This window comes from Carcharhinus amblyrhynchos, chromosome 1, assembly GCF_965287045.1.
Source record: "Carcharhinus amblyrhynchos chromosome 1, sCarAmb.v2.hapA, whole genome shotgun sequence".
In the NCBI taxonomy this organism is placed as follows: domain Eukaryota; kingdom Metazoa; phylum Chordata; class Chondrichthyes; order Carcharhiniformes; family Carcharhinidae; genus Carcharhinus; species Carcharhinus amblyrhynchos.
In genome coordinates, this window is record NC_137324.1 from 103,532,748 (window position 1) to 103,541,061 (window position 8,314).

Below are 8,314 nucleotides of genomic sequence, written 5' to 3' on the forward strand. Positions count from 1 at the left end.
TGCTGCACCTGCAGACTGGGTTTTTGCGACTCATACACAAGGACCCCCAGGTCCCTCTGCACAGTAGCATGCTGCAGCTTTTCACCCTTTAAATAGTAATCCCTCCTACTATTATTTCTGCCGAAGTGGATAACCTCATACTTGCTATGTAACAAGATGTACTACAGGACCTTATCAAAGCGCCTTAGACAGCACCTTCCAAACTTACAACCACTACCATTTAGAAGGACGTGGGCAGCAGACATATAGAAGCATTATCACTTGGAAGTTTTCCTCCAAGCCATGCATCATCCTGACTTGGAAATATATCACTGTTCCTGCACTGTCGCTGTTTCAAAATTCTGGAAATCCCTCCCTAACAGCTCTGTGGATGTACCTTTAGCTCAAGACTGCAGCAGTTCAATAAGGCAGCTCACCACCATCTTTTCAAGAGCAATTAGGGATAAGCAACTAACTAACGATGCCCACATCTCATGAATGAATGAAAAACAAAAATGTATTTGCTCAGTGACCTTTAATGTCCATTCTGAATCTTGATGTATAGAGATTGTGCGCTGCAAATGAGCACTGGGAGAATACAGAAGTCCCGACACACATATGAGCACTGAAAGCACGCCACATTCAAACCTCTTGTTGGTATTTTTATAACTATCAGGATTGACATGCTGCGCTGAAATGCCTCAAAGAAAGTGACAGAACAGCACTAACATCACTTATTTGCCCCGATGATAGGTAAGTATTCACACTCATTTGTTTGCACACTTTTTTTCTGAACAAGTTGCAGTGAGTAGAGGCATCAGACATTCTTTGGGTTGGGATCATATTTTTAAAATATTTTTAAAAAATGTTTAAAATATATGTAATGCACAGAAAGCAAAAGAAATATTTTATTTTATAACTTTATCATGGCACACTGTTAATTCCATTAAAAAGTATTTTTATGTGCAACAAAGTGGATCTGATTTGTATGTAATAAGTTTCAGTGAAAGGTCATTTGAATTTTGCTATGTATTTTAAGCAATGTTATGTATCCTAATTTTAAGCGTCTCCCTGATGCAATGTTGATCCTTAGAAGCCTCATACGATGTAAGGTGAAATGAGCTCCACGTTTACAATGGGAAATATGCAATTTGGTTATTTCAAATGCTTTGGGAAAGTGTAATTCTTAAAATGACATCTGCAAACTATCACTCTGATAGGCTTTGCAGAATTCAGTGCAGACTGAAAATCTGGAGTCACGCTCCATTGACAGGTACATCATACTTCTATCTTTGCTTCTTAAAATCTTCTTTAAGGCTTTGATGTAGGTACAGAGATCATGAGAGAAAAGTCAGGCTACAGGTAAAATGAACAATTAATATGTCCAAACCCTCCCCTCCCGGTGAGAACTGAGACATCCGGGCATTCGGATCTTGAATCCCGACCGGCAAACTCGCAGACGGTAAGTGTGACTTCAAGATTCCGCCCTTCCTGTCTGGGATTCATGAGCTTTATGCAGTAACTGAAAGGGACTATTGAACAATTCATCAGTAAATGCAGAGACAAGGAACGTGATTGTGATTTCACATTCAGCAGAGCTGGCGGACAGAATGATCAAACTTGTGATAGCCTCTATTCTGAGAGAAACAGTCCATGAAGACCTCTTAGAAGAACCCAAATGTTATATCATGGAAGCACTACGACAAAGCAAATGCAATCAGGAAGCCACCCTACTGAATGGACAGTTTATGTGTAATTTGTTTACCATCGACAGACGAACCAATATAAACGAGCCTAGAAAACAAAGTGCGTAGTGTGACCTTATGCATGCTCCCAGAAATTGCTCAGCCTTTAATATTATATGCAAGACAAGTGGCACTAGAGGACATTTGAAGTGCCAATGCTGAGTGCAATGGCCAAAACAAATGGTTTGACATCATTGGAAGCCTCAACCAGAGGTCAGAGAGGTACAGCACAAATATTCTCTGACGCAGCTGCAGTGAACAGAGTTTTGGCTGAGCACCAAATTCTCTGTTCTCACTGGTAGCAGTGGTGGGGTGGATGAGATGGGAGAATTCCACCCAAACATAGGAGCAAAAGATTGCTGTAAAGGAGAGTAGAAATCCCAATGGGTGAGAAGGATCCAACTACTGTTAGCTTCATCAGCGGGAACCAGAAAATCATTCTATTGTGAAGTTACTCTGGGTATAACTGTCATTTCTGTCTCACTAACAAATGGAACTTTCATACAAGCACTGTCCAAGGCTTTCTTAACATGCTTCGGTAAGGACATAGATATTCAGCCTCCACCTTCCAAATTTCAAAAGAGAGCATTGCCCACTGTTAGTCGTACATTAAAATTTGATGGTTAAAGCAAATGTCATCCTTGAATGTGGGAAAATTAGCTCTTAAATAGTACAGATTTTTTTGTTTTTTACAATGGCAATTTTACAACAAAAATAGGATTTGCTTTCAAAGTGCCCCATAACTGGTTTCATTACTTGAAGCCAAAGATCAATCAAAGAATTCATTCCAGAGAGATGAGCTGGTATTAAACCAGATGATTCATTTCTATTAACTGGCAATGAGTGAGTGCAACTGCCTCCAAAGCCTATCTTAGCAGGGAAGCATTTGCAGAGCTTGCAGAAGCTGTAGTCAATCAGTCACTCTTCAAAGAGCTGTATTAAATCACAAATTATTACTTGTTTTTAACAAATCTTTGGCAACAAGATAAAATAATGTTTAGATAACAGACATGAAGCCTTTCATGTAGCTGCTTTGGAGACGAGCACCACGAGAAGTACTCATTAACAAGTTTGTGCAAATCTGACCATGGCTCCAATGAGTGCCCTTTGATTCACTTGTGATATCTACTCATTCCCAATGATAGTGGATTTACATTGAGAAGACAAAACTTGCATTTGGATGGCACTTTGCACAACTTGTGTCTGTCCTAAACACTACAGAAGTGATTGGATAGCTTTTCAAGTATAACTGTTGTAATATAAGAAAACATGGCAGCCAATTTATACACAGCAAGGTGCCACAAACATCAATAAGATCATGTCCAGGTTGATGTAGTCTAGTTGGATTTCATCTTTTGATAAGATCCCACATGGGAGACTGATAGCAAAAGTAAGAGCTCATGGGATCCAGGGAAATGTGGTAAACTGGATCCAGAATTGGTTGAGCAACAGGAAGCAGAGGCAATGGTTAGGGGATGTTTTTCTGATTGGAAGCCTATGTCCAGTAGGGTCCCACAGGAATCAGTATTGGAGCCCTTGGTATTTGTTGTTTATATGAATGATTTATACTTTAATGTAGGAAGATTGATTAATAAGTTTGCGGATGATACTCTTTGCCCTGTTCCCATGACCCCGCACATTTCTCATGGCTAATCCACCCAATTTGCACATCTTTGGACTGTGAGACACATTGAAAATGTGTAAACTCTACACAGTCATGCAAGGCTATAATTGAACCCAGGTCCCTGGCCCTGTGGCAGCACTGCTAACCATTGTGCCACCATGTATAATAAATGTAAGTTCTATCTCTCATTCTTTGAAGAATTTTAGATTTACAGTGATGCACAAAATCTGAGATTTGGTATTTGTGATCATGGCAAAAAAAGGTTGAAAGGTTCAATACTGAAGATACTTTGGTGACACATCAATGAAGTATTTTCCACACATTCCAGATATATCTGGAGAGGATTGAGAACTCTCCAAACTCAATCTTCCACGGCCATGCGAAAAACAAATAAAACAGCTCTGCGTAATGAAGCCAATTCAGCCTTTGGCCGCAGAAAGATATCAGCAACCTCATGCATTACAATTCATTTCCAAAGCTGCAAAGTACAATTTTGCCCCTTGGCACTGCACATAATTCTAGCAAAAAGGTTACTCGCAGCTACATTAATAGTTACTTCCTAGCTATTAATGTAGCTAGGAAGCCTAGTGTCAATAAGATGACATGATTAATAGTTAGACTGGCTAGGGAGGGTTCTGGCCCTTCAGCTGTGAAAGCTGTCCTGTTTTGTTTGGCTAGCACAATCCTGGTTTCACCCTCAGACAAAAGAGTACTCAAACCTAATATCTCCCAAGATGATGAGGAAATCTGTGATAGCTCTCTGAATAGATGTTCTGGAAGATGGTGGTGATTAGAGGAAAAGATGAAAATGAAGTATAAAAATATCTTTCCCAGAACAGTAATTGGAAGCTATCATTCCGGAATCCTTTTTTCCCTCCCCCCTCTTGTTGTCAGGGCAAGTGACCCAGCTGCCACGAGTGCTCTCACAATACTTGGAAGATTATGATGTAAAGCTGTGTTTACTGGTTATAAACAAGGCCTTTGAACCCAAAGAGAGCACACTGCTCTCCTGAAGATTGAGGGTGTTTAGTGTCATGACGAAACAGAATTTTACCTGGGCAAGAGATGTGTAAAGCACAAGATTGTCACTCCTGGCGGTAAACCGAACAAGACTCGTGTCATTTGGGGTAAAGTGACTGATGCTCATGGAAACAGTGGCATGGTGCACACTGAGTTCAGCAGTAACCTGCCCACTGAGATTATTGGGCACAGGATTCATGTGATGCTGTTAAGGGTTTAAAGCACAGCTGTACATAAATTGACAACAAATAATAAATCGACAAAAAAGTAGAAATTTATTTGTCCTTAAATAATGGATGTCCAATCCTAGCTTTTCTGTCCTGTTAAAAAAATGTGATTGCTCAGGAGGCGTTGCAGAGGAGATTTACCAGGATGCTGCCTGGGATGGAACATTTAAGTTATGAAGAGAGATTGGATAGGCTTGGATTGTTTTCGTTGAAGCAGAGAAGACTGAGGGGGTGACCTGCTTAAGGTGTACAAGATTATGAGAGACATGAAGAGAGTCGATAAAGAGCAGTGGTTCCTCTTCATTGAAGAGTCTGTCATGAGGGGACATAGGTTCAAGCTGAGGGGCAGGAGGTTTAGGGGGAACGTGAAGAAGAACATTTTTACCCAGAGGATGGTGATGGTCTGGAATGCGCTGGCTGGGAGGGTCGCAGAGGCAGGTTGCCTCACATCTTTTAAAAAGTGTCTGGATGAGCACTTGGCGCATCATAACATTCAGGGCTATAGGCCAAATGCTGGCAGATGAGATTTGGTGGAAATTCAGGTGTTTCTAATGTGTCGGTGTGGACTCGATGGGCTGAAGGGCCTCTCCCTTTCACAGTAACTTCATTGCAATGTTACAATGTGCAATGTAAGCTTCCTTTTGACACTAACAAATAAGCTTTAAAAAGAAACTTTAAACAGCGCGATTCTATGATTCTGCAACTCAAATCACAAGATATATCTTGTTGGCAAATAAGAAAGGTTTATTTCCAACCTTGGACTGCAGGTTTACACTCCTGGATGCTGATCCTGGGACTTGAAGCTAAAATTTGATGCCAGCTAGGATTTGAATCAAGACGTGCTTCCAGAATGAGGTGGGCTGGAATATCAGCTGTCAAATGGGAGCTATAACAAATGATCTTTAACAGAATGGAGAGAGTCATTTCTAGTGCAAATAGTTTCCTGCCTGATCTGGCCTTTAAATGGAGATTAAGTGCTGGATTAATGAAATTACATTAGCCTCAAATGATTTCTTTTCTTGAGCGATTTTAGTTTTGCTCCGTGATTCAGTGGAAGTCAAAACAAATTTGAATAATGCTGCTTTCCTTTGCAAGTTTGCTGTAACTCTGCCTGACCTGAGCTAGAGATGCCCCAGTGTGCAGGCTCAGGAAGGCTGCGGGTATCTATTGGGTGCCGGCTGTGAGTTCACTGGCTATGATACAAAATCAACAGCTTGGAGGTCTCCACACCTGAAGACCAATAGGAGATATGAGTGAAAGAGTACAAGCATCTTTTTGGGTATTCCACTGCCTTGTAGGCTTTCTTTCTCAAGGTATCAGAGGTATCTTCACATGGAGAATCATTGGGATCACAAGTGTTTCAGGGCTGCCAGATTGCTAATGGGTGAGATCACACACTGACTTTGCTGCACAGGCCTCATGTGCTGATCTTTGAGGGCCGAAGCTACTGAAGAAGTTTTCAGAATATACGCCAAGAAATCCGAGGTGCTCTGAGAAGTCTGCCAGAGAGTTTGTGCAGATTGTCACAGAGAATAGAAGAATCCTCCATCAGCCTCTTTGTGTCCTCCTCACTGCTTACTTTCCTACTGGACTTTGTATTGTCAGTAAACTGGGATGCATACACTTGGTCCCCTCACCTGAATTATTGACCTAGACCATAAATAACTGAGACCCAAGACCGGATTTTTGTGATCATCAACTAGATACAGCCTGCCAATCTAAAATACCCATTTATTCCGACTCTATTTTCTGTCCATTCTGTCCTCAATCCATACCCTCAATCTCAGGAGCCCTTATTTTGTACATTAACCTCTTCTGTTGTATTTAATCTCATGGCATCAGGTCAAACATGGGCTAGAAAGCTCTTTACCATCTTCCACCCTCCATGTGGAACACCACTTGGAAGAAGCACTGAGGGTAGCAGATTGTGCCTTGGGTGGGGGAGGCCTAGCAAAATTGAAGTAAGTGGGAATTGAGGAAAAAACTCTGCACTGGCTGGAATCACACCTGGCACAAAGGAAGATGGTGTTGCTTGTTGGAGGCCAAGTATCTAAGTCCCAAGATAGTGCTACAGGAGTTCCTTAGGGTAGTGTTCTCGGCCGAACCATCTTCAGTGGCTTTGACAATGACTTTCCTTCCATCATAAGGTCAGAAATGGGGATGTCTGTTGATAATTGCACCATTCACAACCCTTCAGATACTGAAGCAATTTATGTCCTCATGCAACAAGACCTTCATGGAATTACAGAATCCCTACAGCGCAGAAAGAGGCCATTTGGCACATCGAGTCAGCACCGACAACAGACAACATTCAGGTTTGGGTTGAAAAATGGCAAGTGACACACGTGTCACACAGATGCCAATCACTTCCCTTTGACATTAAACGGCATTGGCAAGTCAATATCTGGAGATTACATTGACCAGAAACTGAATTGGACTTGGCATATAAATAGTATGGCTACAAGAGCAGGTCAGATGCTAGGAATTCTGCAATGAGTAACTCACTTCCTGACTCTCGAAGTCTGTCCACCATCGACAAGGCACAAGTCAGGAGAGTGCCTTTCCGCTTGGCTGGACACCCCATCCACCATTTTAAACATTTACATCTTGCAGCATGTAGTTTGCAGTGTGTACCATCCACAAGATGTACTCCAGCAAAACGCTGAGACTCCTTCAGCAGCATCTGTGACTTCTACAAGAACAAAAGCAGCGAGCACATCAGAACACCGCCACCTGCAAGATCCCCTCCAAGTAACACGCCATCCTGAATTTGAAATATATTTCTGCTTCTTCACCAGTGCTGGGTCAAAATCTGGCATTCATATTGAAAAGAATGGTGTGGATATTGGCTAATGGACTGACTGTGAGTTCACAGCAGTGTTTGTTATGCCAAAATCAGACGGGTATGTTACTTGCTAATTTCACTGACTCCTGTTAGTATTGCCAAAGTAAATCGAACAAATTAAATTCTCAACAAATCTGTTGGATTTAGTGTAAGATTCTGTCAATGGTGATCCTCAGTCTGTGAACTTAAGGGGTAAAATCACCTCTGACAAGGGCTGCAGCAGCATTCAAGAATGTGGCTGAAAGCTGAACTTCGAGGTGGCGAGCAACTATTTTAATGAACATTCATGAGATGCAATTTCATTCACGCCACTATGTGCAAGAAAACCGGCCTGCTATTAACAGACAATTGGAAAACTTAGAAACATTGAAAATAAAAGCAAGAGTAGGCCATTCGGCCTTAGAACCTACTCTGCCATTCATTTTGATAATGGCTGGTCATCAAATTCAATATCCTGATCCTGCCATCCCTCCCATTTCTTGGTCTCTTTAGCTCTAAGAGCTACATCTAATTTCTTCTTGAGGGGTGCAGTCTGTTTTAACTCTGGCGAGTTTTTGATTTTTTGGCTCCCAGAGGATTCTTGAAATCATAGAAATCATAGAGCGCAGTAGGAGGCCATTCAGCCCATTGAGTCTGCACTGACAACAATCCCACTTAGGCCTTATCCCTGTAATCCCATATATTTACTCTGCTAATCCTTCTAACAAACGCACCCTTGGACATCAAGGGGCAATTTAGCATGGCCAATCAATCTAACCCTCACATCTTTCGGACTGTGAGAGGAAACCGAAGCACCCGGAGGAAACCCACGCAAACACGGGGAGAATGTGCAAACTCCACACAGACAGTGACCCAAGCCGGGAATCAAGCCCAG

General features: G+C 41.8%; 1 pseudogene; it reads left to right on the top strand.

The window, feature by feature from the left end:
• Nucleotides 1–725: 725 nt before the first annotated feature.
• Nucleotides 726–4,588, top strand: LOC145358513 (large ribosomal subunit protein eL33 pseudogene; annotated as a pseudogene).
• Nucleotides 4,589–8,314: the final 3,726 nt, after the last annotated feature.